Raw genomic sequence first — 21,036 nt, forward strand, 5'->3', positions numbered from 1 at the left:
AGACTGTGAACGGGACAACTATGAGGCATTGATGAGTGCGATAGAAAGACGATATGGTAGTGAGCACCGGAAACAAATGTACCAGATCGAACTGCAAAATAGGGGTCAGAAGATGAACGAGTCATTGCAAGAGTTCGCAACTGAAATAGAACGACTGGCTCATTTGGCAAATGCAGATGCTCCTGTGGATTACATTGAGAGGGTAAAAATTCAATGTTTCATAAATGGAATTCGTGATGTGGACACCAAACGCGCCACATATGCATTGCCAAAAAGAACATTTGCTGAAACGGTTTCGCACGCCCTCACACAGGAAACAGCTTCCTTACTAAGTAAACCAGCACACAAAGTACAAAGGGTTGAAATGGAACAACCGGCGCTGATGGAAGAAATATTGAAGACTCTGAAGGCAATTGCTGCACCGCGAGTAAATACAACAGGCAGATGTTTCAACTGTGGAAAAGCGGCTCACTTAGCCCGAAATTGCAATATAAAGGTAAACCTATCAAAACGGAAACAACCAACAGAACACCGAAAGGGAATTCACCACAAAAATGCGCATGCATTATCACGTCGCCCTTGTCCACTGGAATGTAAACATTGCTCCAAATCAGAGGGAAAAGAAGGTATAATCGACGTGCGATACCTGAAGATGATTGGACTCCTCACCGCATCAGAATCAATCAGCTGCAGGACCCTGATCTTGCAAAGCTGATAATAGCCAAAGAAAATGGGGTACGGCCACCAAAGGAACAAATAAGTAACGAGAGTCCAACTGCAAAAGCATATTGGGCCCACCTGGGAAAGCGAAGATGGCAAACAGTCTCGTCTGCTGATCATAGTACCGAAGTCCATTATCCCGAAAGTATTGAAAGAATATCGCAATGGACCTAGTGGAGGGCACCATGGAATTACAAAAACTATAGAGAAGATTAAACAACGGTTATACTGGATCGGTTGTCGAGATTCCATAGCAGAATGGATGAGTAATTGCGTAGAGTGCATGGCAGCTAAAGGTTCTAAAGCCAAAAGTCGCGGTAGGCTGCAACAGTACAACATGGGATCACCATTTGAACGAGTCGCAATGGATGTTGCAGGTCCGTTCCCAACCAGTACGGCCGGAAACAAATATCTACTGGTTGTCATGGACTATTTCAGTAAATGACCAGAAGTATATGCCTTACCAAACCAAGAAGCGAGGACAGTAGCCGAAGCGTTTGTAGAAAATTGGATAACAAGGTTCGGAGTGCCCGTCGAATTACACTCAGATCAAGGCAGGAATTTCGAATCTTCCATTTTCCAAGAAGTCTGTACATTATTGGGCATCCACAAGACACGGACAACAGCGTTACACCCACAATCAGATGGGATGGTAGAGAGATTCAACCGAACGCTCGAAGAACATCTGCGGAAAATCGTTGATAAAGATCAACGGAATTGGGACAAGTGCATCCAGATGTTCCTGCTGGCGTATCGTTCAGCGAAGCACGAGACAACTGGTTACACGCCAGAAAAGATTATTTTCGGATCTGATCTGCGACTCCCTGCTGATCTTAAGTTTGGAACGAATCCTACAGCTGTAAGAAATGATGGAGATTATTGTTCTGCCTTAAAGGAAGAAATGAATGAATTGCATCTAATGGTAAGACAGCATACGCATCTGATGAGCAATAAGCTGAAGGACCGGTTCGATCAAGCGGCAAATTCAAAAGGTTTTGAAGAAGGTGATCTGGTCCTGTTGTACAATCCACTTCGAAAGAAAGGCTTGTCCCCGAAACTGCAGACAGCCTGGGAAGGACCCTATATGGTGATGAAACGACTTAATGACGTGGTATACCGCATACAAAGAAATGGAAAAGCACGATGTAAAATGAAAGTAGTACACTTGGAGAGGCTCGCCCCATTTGGTTCAAGAGGATTTCTGCCTAATAGGGACGATTGGGCTTTAGTGGAGGGCAGTGTTACAAAAGTAGTATTAAGTTGTATTTGTATTGCTATATGCATCCCTTATTATGAACAATAGCTGTAGGTATATGGAATAGCATTTGTCTTGTTGTAGACATCTGGCGCCGCGGCCGTCTGCTTGTCTACTTAAACAATTGCTGAGTCTGGCGCCACGGCTGTCTGCATTTGGCGCCGTATAGCATTATGTTCGCAATATTGTAGAAGGACACGTCGGCATCAGCGAGAAGTGCGTGGCTATATAAGCCGTGGCAGCGCCAACGTAATCAACTAGTGCTAAGAGTTTTGTTGAAGTGAATTAAACGGTTTTATTTGTCAATCCAGAGATACGAACCTAGAAAGTAAACTAGTAAGGAGTAAATTCGCAACAATATAAATTTTACATTGTTTATATAGTAATGCTTAAGCACAATTTGTATATAGTAGTCCAAAAATATGAATTCTTGTTTTTCCTAGAAATCTTTTTCTTCTTTACTGCCGTAGACACCGCTTACGCGATTATAGCCGAGTCAACAACAGCGCGCCAGTCGTTTCTTCTCTTCGCTACGTGGTGCCAATTGGATATTCCAGGCGAAGCCAGGTCCTTCTCCACTTGGTCCTTCCAACGGAGTGGAGGTCTTTCTCTTCCTCTGCTTCCCGCGGCGTGTACTGCGTCGAATACTTTCAGAGCTGGAGTGTTTTCATCCATCCGGACAACATGACCTAGCCAGCGTAGCCGCTGTCTTTTAATTCGCTGAACTATGTCAATGTCGTCGTATATCTCGTACAACTCATCGTTCCATCGAATGCGATATTCCCCGTGGCCAACGCGCAAAGAACCATAAATGTTTCGCAGAACTTTTCTCACGAAAACTCGCAACGCCGACTCATCGGTTGTTGTCATCGTCCAAGCCTCTGCACCATATAGCAGGACGGGAATTATGAGCGACTTATAGAGTTTGCCTTTTGTTCGTCGAGAGAGGACTTTACTTTTCAATTGCCTACTCAGTCCGAAGTAGCACCTGTTGGCAAGAGTAATCCTGCGTTGTATTTACAGGCTGACATTGTTGGTGGCGTTAATGCTGGTTTCTAAATAGACGAAATTATCTACAACTTCAAAGTTATGACTGTCAACAGTGACGTGGGAGCCAAGTCGCGAGTGTGCCGTGTTTGTTTGATGACAGGAGATATTTCGTCTTGTCCTCGTTCACTGCCAGACCCAGTTGCGTTCCTTCCTTGTTCAGTCTGGAGAAAGCAGAACTAACGGCGCGGGTGTTGAGACCGATGATATCAATATCATCGGCATACGCCAGCAGCTGTACATTCTTATAAAAGATTGTACCTGCTCGATTCAGTTCTGCAGCTCGAATAATTTTCTCCAGCAGCAGATTGAAAAAGTCGCACGATAGGGAGTCGCCTTGTCTAAAACCTCGTTTGGTATCGAACGGCTCGGAGAGGTCCTTCCCGATCCTGACGGAGCTTTTCGTGTTGCTCAACGTCAGTTTACACAGCCGTATTAGTTTTGCGGGGATACCAAATTCAGACATCGCGACATGAGGGCACCTCTTTTTCGTGCTGTCGAAAGCAGCTTTGAAATCGACGAATAGGTGGTGAGTGTCGATTCTTCTTTCACAGGTCTTTTCCAAGATTTGGCGCATGGTGAATATCTGGTCGGTTGTTGATTTACCAGGTCTGAAGCCACACTGATAAGATCCAATCAGTTTGTTGAGGGTGGGCTTTAATCTTTCACACAATACGCTCGATAGAACCTTGTACGCGATGTTGAGGAGGCTTATCCCATGGTAGTTGGAGCAGATTGTGGAGTCTCCTTTTTTATGGATTGGGCATTGCACACTTAAATTCCAATCGTTGGGCATGCTTTCATCCGACCATATTTTACAAAGAAGCTGATGCATGCTCCTTATCAGTTCTTCGCCGCCGTGTTTGAATAGCTCGGCCGGCAATCCATCGGCCCCTGCCGCTTTGTTGTTTTTCAGGCGGGCAATTGCTACTCGAACTTCTTCATGGTCGGGCAATGGAACGTCTGCTGTGCGTTCACTGCCATTCAGCAGGCTGGAGAAGTGTTCCCTCCACAATTTAAGTATGCTCTGGGCATCGGTGGCTGGGGTTCTACAAGAGTATGCTCCGGTCTTGAAACCTTCTGTAAGCCGCCGCATCTTTTCGTAGAATTTTCGAGCATTACCCCTGTCGGCCAGCTTATCAAGCTCTTCGTACTCACGCATTTCGGCCTCTTTCTTTTTCTGTCTACAAATGCGTCTCGCTTCCCTCTTCAACTCTCGGTATCTATCCCATCCCGCACGTGTTGTGGTCGATCGTAACGTTGCGAGGTAGGCAGTCTGTTTTCTCTCCGCTGCGACACGGCACTCCTCGTCGTACCAGCTGTTCTTTTGCACTTTCCGAAAACCAATGGTTTCGGTTGCAGCTGTACGTAAGGTGTTTGAAATACCGTCCCACAGTTCCCTTATACCGAGTTGTTGACGAGTGCTCTCAAAGAGCAGGAGTGCAAGCCGAGTAGAAAATCGTTCGGCTGTCTGTTGTGATTGCAGCTTCTTGACGTCGAACCTTCCTTGTGTTCGTTGGCGTGCGTTTTTTGACGCACAGAGGCGGGTGCAAATTTTGGCTGCAACAATACAGCGGTGCGAGTCGATGTTAGGACCTCGAAGCGCACGCACATCTAAAACACTGGAGACGTGTCTTCTGTCTATCACAACATGATCGATCTGGTTGGTGGTTTTTCGATCCGGAGACATCCAGGTAGCTTGATGTATCTTCTTATGCTGGAATCTAGTACTAGTCGTTGAGGCTGAATTTACTGACCGTAGTGCCAAAGATACCTTCTTTGCCCACCCCAGCGTTGAAGTCGCCAAGCACGATTTTGACATCGTGGCGGGGGCATCTCTCATAAGTGCGCTCCAAGCACTCATAAAAGGCATCTTTGGTCACATCGCCCTTCTCTTCCATCGGGGCGTGGGCGCAAATCATTCTCCGGAGTGAATGATAGTACTCGGCGACGGAGTCTCTCTCCCACCACGAATCCAACACCAAACTTGCGCTCCTTTATATGGCCACTGTAGTAAATGCCACAAGGATCTACTCGTCTCTGTCCTTGTCCCGTCCATCGCATTTCTTGGACGGCGGTGATGTCAGCTTTTATTTTCACGAGGACATCAACCAGCTGGGCAGCGGCACCTTCCCAATTAAGGAACCGGACATTCCAGGTGCATGCCCTCAATTCGTAATCCTTATTTCGTTTGCCATGGTCGCCGTGGCGGGTCCCAAACCCAGCGCACAACCCTAAGTAGGGGATATTTCGCCTTCTCACTTTAGCTCGCCTTCAAACGGATGTTCTTAGGCTACCCAGAGGATACTTGGTCAAAGACCGGAAGTCGTGAGCTGCTTGAGTCATACATGTAAAAGAATCGTTTCTGGCCACCCCCAAGTGAATGGCGATCAGAGAACTTTCCTTACTTGCGTGAACTTCTACACATGATTCCATCCTCCATTTCCTAGAAATACATTTGTAAAAAAACGACCTTTATCCTTTTTATGTTCCCCAGAAATACATATGTAAGATAGGATAAAGATCTTTTTTTTATTTTCCACAAAAAAGATTTAAGGGGTTCAAAAGCTCAAAACGTGCGCTACATCTGCTACCTACCCGACGTCATTTCGCAAATGATAAAATAAATTTTTCAAGAGCTCAAAGCATGGGCTACATCAGCTCTAACCTACCTACCCTATACCTTTGCGCAAATGATTATATTATGATAGCAAATGCCCACATACAGATTGGCAATGGCAATGGCAATACGTTTGACAGTTAGTATTCTATAAATTCTATCCTGTCGAGATGCCCCGTGTTATGAAACGGAGCGACCGATTGACATGCTTTTCATTTTTTCTATATTCAATAAGTCTGTTACTAAAAGTACAAGGTACATGTGGAAAAATTAATATAGTTAAATGTGAATTAAATATAGAATTTTTATATTATTTAACGTATATTGAATTGTAATACGCTTTTGTTCTTTTAAGTTTTTGTATAATTTTTTATGTTCTTATTGTTTTTTTTTAATAAAATATAGCAGTTTTTCTGCACATTTATATGTATGCGTTATTTTAATTGTCAAGATATTTGTTTGCCTAGCTGCACTCCTACCTATCTAACTACCTAATATCGTATATTTTTAACCTTACCTTTATTAAAGTTCCTCTTCCCGAATTTACTCTCATCAATTTGCACGTTTTTGCCAGGGCCACCTATTTTACCCACCGCCTCCTGATGTTCCACTTGGTATAAAACTACCGCTTCGCGACAGTAGTTATACCAGTCACATATGGTAGCGCTCGATAATATACTGTTACAAAAGTAGTATTAAGTTGTATTTGTATTACTAGATGCATCCCTGATTATGAACAATAGCTGTAGCTATATGGAATAGCATTTGTCTTGTTGTAGACATCTGGCGCCACGGCTATCTGCTTGTCGAAACAATAGACATCTGGCGCCGCACTGTCTGCTTGTCTAGGTAAACAATTGCTGAGTCTGGCGCCGCGACTGTCTGCTTGCGTCTGGCGCCGTATAGCCGTATGTTCTGGTAATTTCCAGACGCGATATTCTAGAAGGACACGTCGGCATCAGCGAGAAGTGCGTGGCTATATAAGTCGTGGCAGCGCCAACGTAATCAATCAGTGCTAAGAGTAAACTGCTATAGTGTAGACGAGTTGTGAAATAAAGAGTTGTTGAATTAAATTAAACAGTGTTGATTTTATTTGTCAATCCAGAGATACGAACCTAACAAAGTAAACTAGCAAGAGTAAATTCGTAACAATTGGTGTCAGAAGTGGGATTGTCAAATAATCCAAATTCAAGATGGTTAAATTCGGAGAATTGAGAATTCAGCAATTAAAAAAGGAACTGGAGGAGCGTAATTTGCCGATAAGCGGGCAAAAGGCGGATCTGCAGGCACGATTACGTGAAGCAATGGAAGCGGATGGAATTAATGTGGACGAGTTCGAATTTGTTGGGCCAGAAACTTCTACAAAGGTAGAAGAAAAAGTAGAAGAACAACGAACATCATCGAGTGTGGACATGAACATGCTGTTAGTGGCTATACAGAAAATAGCTGAAAATACAGAAAATGCAGTGCAAACAGGAAATCGTCTGGCACAGCAAATAGCTGAAAATGCAGAAAAGGCAGTGCAAACAGAAAATCGTCTGGCACAGCAAATAGCTGAAAATACATCACAGTTAGAGTCTCGCCTTACACAACAACATCGTTTGGTACAGCAGATTACGGAAAATACTACACAACTACAAAAACAAGTGCAAGAGAAATTTTCAAAATTTGAAGACGAATTAAGCACTTTAAAAAATGACGAAGAAAATTTAAAAGCAGAAGTTCTTCAATTAAGTAATCGTGTGCGAGAACTGCAACTGCATGGCCCTGCACCATCAACAAATAATCAAAGATTGAAGGCACCCACATTCGATGGAAGTATTCCATTTCAAATTTTCAAACTTCAGTTTGAAAAGACAGCAATGGCCAATAACTGGAATGCAGCGGACAAAGTAGCGTCCTTGTTTGTATCATTGAAAGGACCTGCGGCAGAAATCCTTCAGACTATTCCAGACTGTGAACGGGACAACTATGAGGCATTGATGAGTGCGATAGAAAGACGATATGGTAGTGAGCACCGGAAACAAATATACCAGATCGAACTGCAAAATAGGGGTCAGAAGATGAACGAGTCATTGCAAGAGTTCGCAACTGAAATAGAACGACTGGCTCATTTGGCAAATGCAGATGCACCTGTGGATTACATTGAGAGGGTAAAAATTCAAAGCTTCATAAATGGAATTCGTGATGTGGACACCAAACGCGCCACATATGCATTGCCAAAAAGAACGTTTGCTGAAACGGTTTCGCACGCCCTCACACAGGAAACAGCTTCTCTACTAAGTAAACCAGCACACAAAGTACAAAGGGTTGAAATGGAACAACCGGCGCTGATGGAAGAAATATTGAAGACTCTGAAGACAATTGCTGCACCGCGAGTAAATACAACAGGAAGATGTTTCAACTGTGGAAAAGCGGGTCACTTTGCCCGAAATTGCAATATAAAAGTAAACCCATCAAAACGGAAACAACCAACTGATAACGAGTACGGAGCATCCACATCTCACAAGTCGTTAAACTAAAACGGAACAGTTCAAAGGGGCGTGAGCTGGTTCCCACAACTATTTGCCCCGCCATCTCGATATCACAAATAGGTCGCCATGACAACAATCTTACTATCAACGGCATAGTAAATGGACGACTGTCAACGCTTACTTTGAATACTGGTGCCACACATTCAATTATCCGACCGGATGTGGTAAGAGGAACGGTTGAACCATTAGTCGGTTGCAAGCTTCGAACGGCCACCGGAGAGGAAGCAGCTGTCGCGGGAAAAGTGTTTTGCGAAGTAATGATTGGTACCCTGGAAGTTAATCACACCTTCATCGTAGCAGAAATCACGGATGAAATTATAATGGAAGTAGATTTCATGATTGATCATGAAGTTACTTTGGATTTAAACAAGCAAATGCTGTTTTGCCAGAACATGGAGATGCCTATAAACACCGGATATGTGACCAACGTTGAAAGTAAGAGGGTGATTGTTGATGATAATCAGAGTATTCCACCAAAATCTGAGGCGATTGTATGGGCTAAAGTGAATGGAGGAGGTGGGACTGAAGAATTGTGGATTGTGGAACCAACAAAAATAGATACAACCATATTCCGGTCAGAGTAGTGAATGAATTCAACACGCCTATAAGGCTGAAGAAAGGAGCAGTAATTGGACAGTGCCAGAATATAAGTGCAATAGCACGATGCGAACGGTCAGAACAGAATCCTACTATTGAGCCACAGCAGATAAGTCCTACACTCCTAAACAATTTGCTGAATGAGGTGCATGGAAATGAAAAATTAAAAACAGAAAAACTATTAGAAAAATACGCATCCATATTTGCAAACGAAGGAAACAACACAGGAAGAACGAGCATTGTCAAACATCGCATAAATACTGGAGACGCTAAACCAATCCGGCAAGCTCCGCGTAGGGTTCCACTAGCAAAACGTGAAGATGCTAACAAAATTATTGAAGACATGCACAAAAACGGTGTAATCGAACCTTCAATAAGTCCATGGAGCTCACCTATCGTCTTAGTTAAAAAGAAAGATGGTAGCACCCGTTTCTGCGTAGATTATAGGAAGTTGAATGATGTCACAAAGAAAGACAGTTATCCTCTATCGAGAATCGACGATACATTAGACACCTTGTGTGGAGCGAAATGGTTTTCTACATTAGATCTACAAAGTGGATATTGGCAAGTCGAGATTGATGAACGTGACCGTGAAAAGACCGCTTTCAGTATGGGCGACGGGTTATGGGAATTCTCTGTGATGCCATTTGGGTTATGTAATGCGCCTGCAACGTTCGACCGACTGATGGAACATGTGTTAAAAGGACTCAACTGGAAGACATGTTTGGTGTATCTTGATGACATTATCATCATGGGAAAAAGTTTTGATGATCATCTGAAAAATCTAGAGGAAGTCTTTCAGCGAATACGCTTGAATCGCAAAAAGTGTTCATTATGGAAGAAGCAGGTCACATATCTCGGACATAAAGTGTCAACTGAGGGGATTCACACCGAGGAGGGAAAAATAAAAGCAGTTAAAGATTGGCCTCAACCCACCAACATACATGAACTCCGCAGCTTCCTCGGCTTATGCACGTATTACCGCCGTTTTGTACCTGGATTTGCGAACGTGGCTAGAAGTTTACATGATTTAACAAAGAAGAATCGCCCGTTTGTATGGCAGTTGGAACAAGAAAAAGCGTTTGAGCAGCTTAAAGAACTACTTTGTACGGCGCCGATGTTGGCTTATCCAATACCTGGAAAGAAATTCATCCTGGATACAGATGCGAGCGCTTATGGAATTGGAGGTGTCCTGTCTCAGCTCATCGACGAACAAGAAAGAGTAATTGGGTATTACAGCAGAGTGCTCGGGAAACCAGAGAAAAACTACTGTGTGACGCGAAAAGAACTACTAGCTGTGGTGGAATGTGTAAAACATTTCCACAAGTATTTGTATGGACAACGATTCTTGCTGAGGACTGATCATGCAGCATTAAAATGGGTATGACAGTTTAGGACTCCGGAAGGCCAAATTGCACGATGGATCGAAAAATTACAGAATTACGACTTCGAAACGGAACATCGAAAGGGGATTCACCACAAAAATGCGGATGCATTATCACGTCGCCCTTGTCCACTGGAATGTAAACATTGCTCCAAATCAGAAGGAAAAGAAGGTATAATCGACGTGCGATTACTGAATATAGAACCTGAAGATGATTGGACTCCTCACCGCATCAGAATCAATCAGCTGGAGGACCCTGATCTTGCAAAGCTGATAATAGCCAAAGAAAATGGGGTACGACCACCAAAGGAACAAATAAGTAGCGATAGTCCAACGGCAAAAGCATATTGGGCCCAATGGAACAGCATAAACCTCGTTAATGGATACCTTCATCGTACCTGGGAAAGCGAAGATGGCAAACAGTCTCGTCTGCTGATCATAGTACCGAAGCCCATGATCCCAAAAGTATTGAAAGAATATCACAATGGACCTAGTGGAGGGCACCTTGGAATTACAAAAACTATAGAGAAGATTAAACAACGGTTCTACTGGATCGGTTGTCGAGATTCCATAGCAGAATGGATAAGTAATTGCGTAGAGTGCATGGCAGCTAAAGGTCCTAAAGCCAAAAGTCGCGGTAGGCTACAACAGTACAACGTGAGATCACCATTTGAATGAGTCGCAATGGATATTGCAGGTCCGTTCCCACCCAGTACGGCCGGAAACAAATATCTACTGGTTGTCATGGACTATTTCAGTAAATGGCCAGAAGTATATGCCTTACCAAACCAAGAAGCGAGGACAGTAGCCGAAGCGTTTGTAGAAAATTGGATAACAAGGTTCGGAGTGCCCGTCGAATTACACTCAGATCAAGGCAGGAATTTCGAATCTTCCATTTTCCAAGAAGTCTGTACATTATTGGGCATCCACAAGACACGGACAACAGCGTTACACCCACAATCAGATGGGATGGTAGAGAGATTCAACCGAACGCTCGAAGAACATCTGCGGAAAATCGTTGATAAAGATCAACGGAATTGGGACAAGTGCATCCAGATGTTCCTGCTGGCGTATCGTTCAGCAAAGCACGAGACAACTGGTTACACGCCAGCAAAGATTATTTTTGGATCTGATCTGCGACTCCCTGCTGATCTTAAGTTTGGAACGAATCCTACAGCTGTAAGAAATGATGGAGATTATTGTTCTGCCTTAAAGGAAGAAATGAATGAATTGCATCTAATGGTAAGACAGCATACGCATCTGATGAGCAATAAGATGAAGGACCGGTTCGATCAAGCGGCAAATTCAAAAGGTTTTGAAGAAGGTGATCTGGTCCTGTTGTACAATCCACTTCGAAAGAAAGGCTTGTCCCCGAAACTGCAGACAGCCTGGGAAGGACCCTATATGGTGATGAAACGACTTAATGACGTGGTATACCGCATACAAAGAAATGGAAAAGCACGATGTAAAATGAAAGTAGTACATTTGGAGAGGCTCGCCCCATTTGGTTCAAGAGGATTTCTGCCTAATCGGGACGATTAGGCTTTAGTGGAGGGCAGTGTTACAAAAGTAGTATTAAGTTGTATTTGTATTACTATATGCCTATATAGCATTTGTCTTGTTGTAGACATCTGGCGCCACGGGTCTGCTTGTCGAAACAATAGACATCTGGCGCCGCACTGTCTGCTTGTCTAGGTAAACAATTGCTGAGTCTGGCGCCGCGACTGTCTGCTTGCGTCTGGCGCCGTATAGCCGTATGTTCTGGTAATTTCCAGACGCGATATTCTAGAAGGACACGTCGGCATCAGCGAGAAGTGCGTGGCTATATAAGCCGTGGCAGCGCCAACGTAATCAATCAGTGCTAAGAGTAAACTGCTATAGTGTAGACGAGTTGTGAAATAAAGAGTTGTTGAATTAAATTAAACAGTGTTGATTTTATTTGTCAATCCAGAGATACGAACCTAACAAAGTAAACTAGCAAGCAGTAAATTCGTAACAATACGTTCCCTGACAATGCTGCTTTTCCTCTCTACCTCGTGCGACCAGTGCGATGCGTAACAATACATTAAATAAAAACTTTGAGCAAAGGTATTCTCACATTTTCCAACCAAGTGCCCATGGAGCGAGATATCGCCGAACGCGTTCGGCAAGATCCCTTGCGGCACCTTAGCGTACCGACGGTGCTATTTCCCTTGACGGAGAGCACCATCGGCAGTCTATGAACCCTGCAATTCTTCTCCTCCTCGCAAAAAGCTATGCAGCTCTCCCTCGATTAGAATGTGTGGAATATTTTGGAAATATTCTAGGGGCATGCGAATATTTGAAGTTTCGAGTTATTCGACGCGAATTTCTTGCAGATCTACATACATATGTATAATTGTAACGAATTATTAAAAACATAATTTAAATATTGTATTTAATATAGAATTTAACATACTTGATGAATTATTTGGCATTTTTTCCAAAATAATTGATTTAATTTTAATATGTAAAACTTCTCTTGATTCCACATACTTAGCTTATTGTCCAAATACGAAATAATTGCAAAAAAAAGCAACGGTGCTTTGTTTTAAAAGTAGAGGTACTTACATATGTACATACATATGTATATCCGTTAGATCGCATTGATGTTACATTGCTTCTTCTTCGCATAGAACTCCTTTTTCAAAAAAATTACCTTGGCGGTTCAAAAAAATTACCTTGGTCGATCCAACACCGGATGTACATGTGTATAAATTTTTTCCTCCCGTAGAACTCATTTACTACATGAGCTCTCGACTCTCAACAACAACTTGTGAACATCAACTAATATGATTTAAAAGATTGCTCAAACTCAGTTCTATATTTCTCTCCGCGTAGTTCATATATCTGTCCTTTTAAATTAAAAAAAAAAAATAAAAATAAAACTTGAAGGAAGTTAACTTATTTATGTTTATATATGTATGCATGTACAATTGTTGCTTTGCATGACAATCAAATTCAAAATAATTTTACTTTAAATAAAGAAAACTTTATTATTTTTTTATTAAATATGTAAGATATTTTTATTGAAATATTTTTACTAAAATTAAAAATTTAAAATTAATAATTAAATTAAGTCATTTAATTTCACCTGTTTTTTAAACAATAATATTAATCAAGATTAAATTTAATTCACCTTGATTAATATTAGTTTTTAAAAAAGCTAGGCTCAATTGCAACGTTAAGAAAAGAAAATAATCTGGAAAGAAAATAAAAAAAGACAGAGTAAAAAAAGAGCTGAAAATAGAAAAACCCTGTAAATTAACTAAAGTCCAAAACATTTAAAGAAGTTAATAGTTTAATTAGTTTGTAAATCATTACTTACCCAAAAGTAAGATGTTCGATAGCTAAATGGTTGTGACTTGCAACTTACTTTTAAGTTTTTTTTTATTTTTTCATCGCGCTTCCGATGTCGTTCCCTATTTAGTTCTTCTTTTACAAACCACTTTGAATTTTTGAAAAGGAGTACGGTCATTAAGTACTCTAACAATTTTAGCTTGTGCGCGAAACACTCATCAGCTTGATCAAACTATTGAGGAGATCGGTTTTTTGTTTTATAGCGGACAACATTAAACAACGAATGATGAGCATATTCGTTGAAGAGCTTGACGTACCACATCATTTGCAGTCGACACACTTCGAAGACCCTATCACTAGGATTGGCCAGCCTTAAATCGCTATCATCCTTGTAATTTTTTGCTCTGATGAGGACCTCCGAATACAGCGTTAAATCGCTTTGTGTCTTCGTCATTGCTTTGGTGCATTTTTCGCAATGGATCTTGTAATACCGCTTGATCTGGACGTCAGCTTTGTCGTCCTCTTCAACAAAATTTTCTTCTGGAATAGTGAAAGATTCCAGGTCGAGTTGCTCAGATTCCTGTTTGTTTCCCTGTACATCTAGATGACGATCTTCGGGGCCTAAATTCCTATCTAAATTGACATCGTCATCATCCTCACAATTTGCACCCTTATTTTCAAAATTTTGTCTATGTATCTTCATAGATATTAGACGACCTACAATGTACTGGATTTCATGGGCAGACGGATGGGTATTAATACTCTGACTTGCTCGGACTCTATAAAAGAAATTCTCCAACGCATCCTGATTCATTTATACATATATTGTTCCTTTTGTTCCCTAAAGAGCTCTTCTGATAATATTAACATACCCCTAATTGTATTGGAAAGGCCATCAATACATTTAACCTAAGCACCGACAGCTAATCTAATAGATTGTAAAAATGCAATGTGATCATAGAGGCGTTGGACCTTCCCGAATTCATTTCTTAAGAGCGGACATTTTGACGGATTTTTGGAATTAAATTGCTTGCAGTCTAAATCGTCAAAGAGATCAATCATTCTCTTGTCGAATAACTGCGTAGGCTTTACACATTTTAATAAATATTCGTCACTGCCGAATAGATTTTGTTTATAAGCCATTTCAATGCCAGCCGCGACCGAATTGATAAAAAACCTGAGTGGCACGTTTTACTGACATTTTCTCAAAAACGCTGGGATAAATATGTGCCTCCATAAGTTTCGGACATATTTTAAAATGTGTATTGCTCTGGTCAATAGAGAATAGTTTTTTAATAACACTAAAACTGACTATTCCATCAGGAGTTGAAATATCATATTTCATCAACGTATTGCGGACGGACTTAATTAGATGGCAGTAGTCATATAAGCAATACACTTTCGAACCATCGTGCATGTAAAAGGGATTTCCTTCATTAATTCTTATCGTTTTAAAAATCGAAGAATTTGAAGCTCCTTGATCACAGACTAAAGCCTTAACATTAAGTCCAATGGACTTTAGTGCTGTGATATTTTCATTCAAAATTTCGGATAAATTTTGATTAGTAAGTCCACCTTTGGAAATATAGTATGAAAACACATATTTCCAACCTGAACTTAACCCTTTTACCATAAAGAAACAACACTTATTGCCTATTTTCATTTCGCGATGGTCGTCCCCATAATCTACAAATCCATCAATAATATCTCTAACTCTATTGTAAGTTAGGTCGGACTTTATGATGATTTCATCAAATAAAAGAACGCAATTACGTTCTAGATCGGACATATTTTTGGCGATTTTGCCAAAGTGATTTTGTAAAAGTGTGTATGCTTCTGTTGAAACAAATGTATGTATGTTTATTTTTTGTCGTGTCAACGTTACTATACAAATTTACATATGCATGTATATACATATGTATGTACAATTGTTGGTTTGCATGACAATGAACTGAAACGAATCCAAAATGATTTTATTTTAAATAAAGACAATTTTTTTTTATTTTTTTTTATAAAATATGTATAATTTTATTGAAATATTTTTTCTTAAAACTAACAATTTAAAAATTTTAGTTAAATTAATTTAAATAAAGACAATTTTTTTTTATTTTTTTATTAAATATGTAAGGTATTTTTATTGAAATATTTTTACTTAAAACTAACAATTTAATAATTTTAATTAAATTAATTATTAATATAAAAAATTAAATTTAAAACTGAATTGCGAAATGTTCCATTCAAAATGGAAATTTCTCACACGACTTAATGATGAAATTAAGTCATTTAATTTCACCTGCTTTTTTAAACAATAATATTAATCAGGATGAATTAAATTTAATTCATCTTGATTAATATTACTTTTTAAAAAGCTAGGCTCAGTTGCAACGTTAGAAAAAGAAAAAAACCCTGGAAAGATAAAAAAAAACCTGAAAGTAAAAACAGAGCTGAAAATATAAAAAAAAAAATATAAGAAAAAACCTGTAAATAGAATAAAGTCAAAAACATTAAAAAAAGATAATATATTATTATTTTGTAATTCATTACTTACCCGAAAGTAAGATGTTCGCTAGCCAAGGGTTCTGACTTGCAACTTAGTTTTAAGTTTTTTTTATTTTTTCATCGCGCTTCCGATGTCGTTCCCTATTTAATTCTTCTTTTACAAACCACTTTGAATTTTTGAAAAGGAGTACTGTCACTAAATACTCTAATAATTTTTTCTTGTGCGCGAAACACTCATCAGCTTGATCAAACTATTGAGGAGATCGGTTTTTTGTTTTATAGCGGACAACATTAAACAATGAACATTGGAATGATGAGCATATTCGTTGAAGAGCTTGACGTACCACATCATTTGCAGTCGACACACTTCGAAGACCCTATCACTTGGATTGACCAGCCTTTAATCGCTGTCATCCTTGTAATTTTTTGCTCTGATGAGGGCCTCCGAATACAGCGTTAAATCGCTTTGTGTCTTCGTCATTGCTTTGGTGCATTTTTCGCAATGGATCTTACACAGAATTTTTTGGTAAATACCATAGCCAGTGTAATACCGCTTGATCTGGACGTCAGCTTTGTCGTCCTCTTCAACAAAATTTTCGTCTGGAATAGTGAAAGATTCCAGGTCGAGTTGCTCAGATTCCTGTTCGTTTCCCTGTACATCTAGATGACGATCTTCGGGGCCTAAATTCCTATCTAAATTGACATCGTCATCATCCTCACAATTTGCACCCTTATTTTCAAAATTTTGTCTAAGTATCTTCATAGATATTAGACGACCTACAATGTGCTGGATTTCATGGGCAATCGGATGGGTATTAATACCCTGACTCGCCCGGACTCTATAAAAGAAATTCTCCAACGCATCCTGATTCATTTTCCGAAGGAATATATATTTTAATTCCTTTTGTTCCCTAAAGAGTTCTTCTGCTAACAATAACATAGCCCTAATTGTATTGTAAAGGCCATCAATACATTTAACCCGAGCCCCGACAGGTAATTTAATGGATTGCAAAAATTTAATATGATCATGGAGGCGTTGGACCTTCCCGAATTCATTTCTTATGAGCGGACATTTTAACGGATTTTTAGAATTAAATTGCTTGCAGTCTAAATCGTCAAAGAGATCAATCATTCTCTTGACGAATAACTGCGTAGGCTTTACACATTTTAATAAATATTCGTCACTGCCGAATAGATTTTGGCTATAAGCCATTTCGATGCCAGCCGCGATCGAATTGCTAAAAACCTGAGTGGCACGTTTTACAAACATTTTCTCAAAAACGCTGGGATAAATATGTGATTCCGTAAGTTTCGGACATATTTTAAAATGTGTATTGCTCTGGTCAATAGAGAATAGTTTTTTAATAACACTAAAACTGACTATTCCATCAGGAGTTGAAATATCATATTTCATCAACGTATTACGGACGGACTTAATTAGATGGCAATAGTCATATAAGCAATACACTTTCGAACCATCGTACATGTAAAAGGGATGTATGTAGGGATAATGTAGTTATTTCTTATCGGTTTAAAAATCGAAGAATTTGAAGCTCCTTGATCGCAGACTAAAGCCTTAATATTAAGTCCAATGGACTGTAGTGCTTTGAATATTAAGTCCACCTTTGGAAATATAGTATGAAAACACATATTTCCAACCTGAATTTAACCCTTTTACCATAAAGAAACAACACTTATTTCCTATCTTCATTTCCCGATGGCCTTCCCCATGATCTACAAACCCATCAATAACATCCCTAACTCTATTGTAAGTTAGGTCAGACTTTATGATGATTTCATCAAATAAAAGAACACAATTACGTTCTAGAACGGACATACATATGTATTTTTTTTTTGGCAATTTTGCCTAAATTTGATATGACATTGGCATTGAAGCCAGGGACAACATACCTAATGGGGTGCCATCTCAAAAGGGAACTTTTACTCGGTAAAGAGAAACCTAAATCGTCACGCATGAAATTATATGATTTTGTGGACATATAACTAATGTTTTGTGCCAATGTCTTTTCATTGTCACTAAAAAAGTGATTGCGTTTCGTGACGATCATCCTAGCGAATGTTCTTAGCTAGAAGTCTCATCCGCAACTATTGCACGTTTTTTTAGTTCTTCATATTTTTTTTTCTAAATCTTGAATAACCCCCTCTAACTCTTTGACCTTTTTATTTAGTTTCAGCGCATTACTTTGATAATAACGCGCGGATCGAGCAAATCGCTCGCGGGTGTCTAATGCATAGCCTTCGCAGTTACTTTCTGACCCTAATCCTAATCTCTTTTCCTCTAGGATGGAATATTTTTCAAATTCCATCAAACTTTTGTCGTCCTCTACACTACCTCCTACAGCTACTTTAGGACGAACATAAGTTGGCTAGATGAGCTATGATTTAGTTCTGACTCTAACCTTAAACAAGGGAATGCCCCAGGCAGAAGTCTGAATTTAGTGACAAACTCAGGATCAAAGTGGTTGCGACAACTAAATAGAGAATCGGAAGGCGATGCAACTATGTTGCAAGCCTTTGCCCAACTTTGACGAACATCTTCCCTTTTAGGGAATCCAAAAAGAGTCGCCTGTCTTGCAACGCAGCTGCTAATGCAGCATCTTCGTCTTGGCCGTGGCACCGTCCACAAATGCCTAGGTACATCTTCATAGCCTAATAGGATACATTACAATTTTTCATTGAACCTCATAAGTATGTAGATGCGATTATATACATATGTACATATACATATATGTACGTATATTATATTAGTATTTTAATTTGCAGTGATATATGGGCAAAATGGCATATGGAATACACAGCTTTAGGTTTTCTTAGGGCTGGTTCCCCCTTTTCAATCCACTGTTTAGATTGGATTTTTGTATCGGGCGTATAATAATGAATCCAAGTTTCGTCTACAGTTATCAATCGGCGCCAAAACTCGGTCTTATTGCCTCTAAACTGAGCCAACAGAGCGCTGGAAATGTTCATGCGTCCACGTTTGTGGTCTAGCGTAAGCAAACGCGGCACCCAACGCGCGGACAGCTTTCTCATGCCCAAATCTTGGTGACAAACAGTTTCTTTTGACATCTTCATAATCTCAGCTATTTCCCTAACTTTAATCCGGCGGTCGTCTAGTACCTATTGATGAACTTTAGCGATGTTATCGTTAGTTGTTACAGTTTTTGGACGCCCAGGACGTTCATCATCTTCCAAGCTCCTGCGACCACGTTTAAATTCAGCTGCCCAAAATTTTACGGTGGTAAACGATGGTGCAGAGTCACCATACACAGAGTCCAACTCATTTTTTATTTGTGAAGACGTATTACCTTTCAAAAATAAAAATTTAATTACAGTTCGATATTCAATTTTTTCCATTTTGGGGAAATCACCGAAATAGACTCACAAAAACGACTGTCAACAGATAATTACGCAAGATAAATTTCTGAAATTTTGGCGAGTAGCTATTATAATATGCACAATTTGAAGTAGAAACTTTTTTTTTCAGATGTGCAAGCAGTTTCACTACATTAATCAGAATTTAAATTATCAAGTTTTTAACTTCAAATCTATTAAATTTAACTGTAAACATTTAAACAAATTTACATTTTCGCAGGTTTTTTAATTAAGAACTATGAGGAAATCGGAAATATTTTGAAAAATATAAGTGTTAGAAACATTAATTTTGCATATTCCTCCTCTGGAAAAGTTCCCCTATCAGCACATTCTCCATTTATACCGAAATTCGTTTTCAGTACCTGACCGCCAAAGAAATCGGAATCGTGCCAATATGTGTATGTACAGCTGTGAGCAATGAAATAGTAGTGCTTAGTAAAGTTATATTCTGAAAATGCAAAATAACTGTTCACTAACTTTATTGCCCACTACTATTTTATTGCGCGCAGCTGTATCTATGTGTATAAAAACAAGTAATAAAGTGCTAAGTAATAAAGTGTAACCGAACAATTTATACTCTTGCAACTTGCAAGAATCAAATGAATGGAAATACTTTATGGTGTAAAACGTCAATGTGACAATCGAATTTTATATATGTATGTACATATACATATAAACCATTATATGTAGTATATGGAAGTTCGGGTAGTATCGAGCAGATTTTATCTTTTTCCCAATACCACATACTAAAAAACCAATCATATACATAGAATAAATTCGGTCGGATGTTCGAAAATCCTAGATAGTTTTCATTCAAATTTCCATATGTATCTACGTACATAAAGATGCACTGTTAAGAGTAAATCATATTAGCTCATTTTCATTGTGATAATTTAAATATTGGCCGATATATGCGGAACGAAACTATAAATAAGTATGTACATTAGGGTGATTCAAAAAAAAAAATTTTTTTTTCGATTGGTACTCGGAAAAATGGGTTCCTAGACACCTCTAAGAAATCCTCTCCAAATATGAGTTTTTAATTGTAACGGGAAGGTCCTCCGCCTAACGGTTTTCTATTTTTTCTTATTATCAGATATAAAAAATTTATATCTCGCTTCCAACTACTTGAAAAAATATCTTGTTAATTGGGTTTTGTAGGAAATTGAATGCTCTAAAATATGGTCTCTTATGATTTTTTCGTAAACCCAACCGTTTAAAAGATATTAACGGTTGAAATTTGACTATTTTTGGAAAAATTCTTTATTTCTTATTAATTTTATAACTCAGTGAAAAAAAATTATTATGAATGATGAAATACATAGTTTTGTTGGAAATTTACGGCTCTATAAAAATGGTCTACCATGATTTTTCGATTAAGTTAAGCGTTTACGAGATATTCATCGTCAAATATCAATGCATATTAGGGTGGATCAAAAAAAAAAATTTTTTTTTCGTTTGGTACTCTGAAAAATAGGTTCCTAGACACCTCTAATAAATCCTCTCCAAAAACCTATTCATAATAATTTTTTTTCATTGAGTTATAAAATTAATAAGAAATAATAAATTTTTACCAAAAATAATCAAACTTTAACTGTTAATATCTTTTAAACGGTTGGGTTTACGAAAAAATCATAAGAGACCATATTTTAGAGCATTCAATTTCCTA

This window comes from Bactrocera dorsalis, chromosome 3 (assembly GCF_023373825.1).
Source record: "Bactrocera dorsalis isolate Fly_Bdor chromosome 3, ASM2337382v1, whole genome shotgun sequence".
NCBI lineage: Eukaryota > Metazoa > Arthropoda > Insecta > Diptera > Tephritidae > Bactrocera > Bactrocera dorsalis.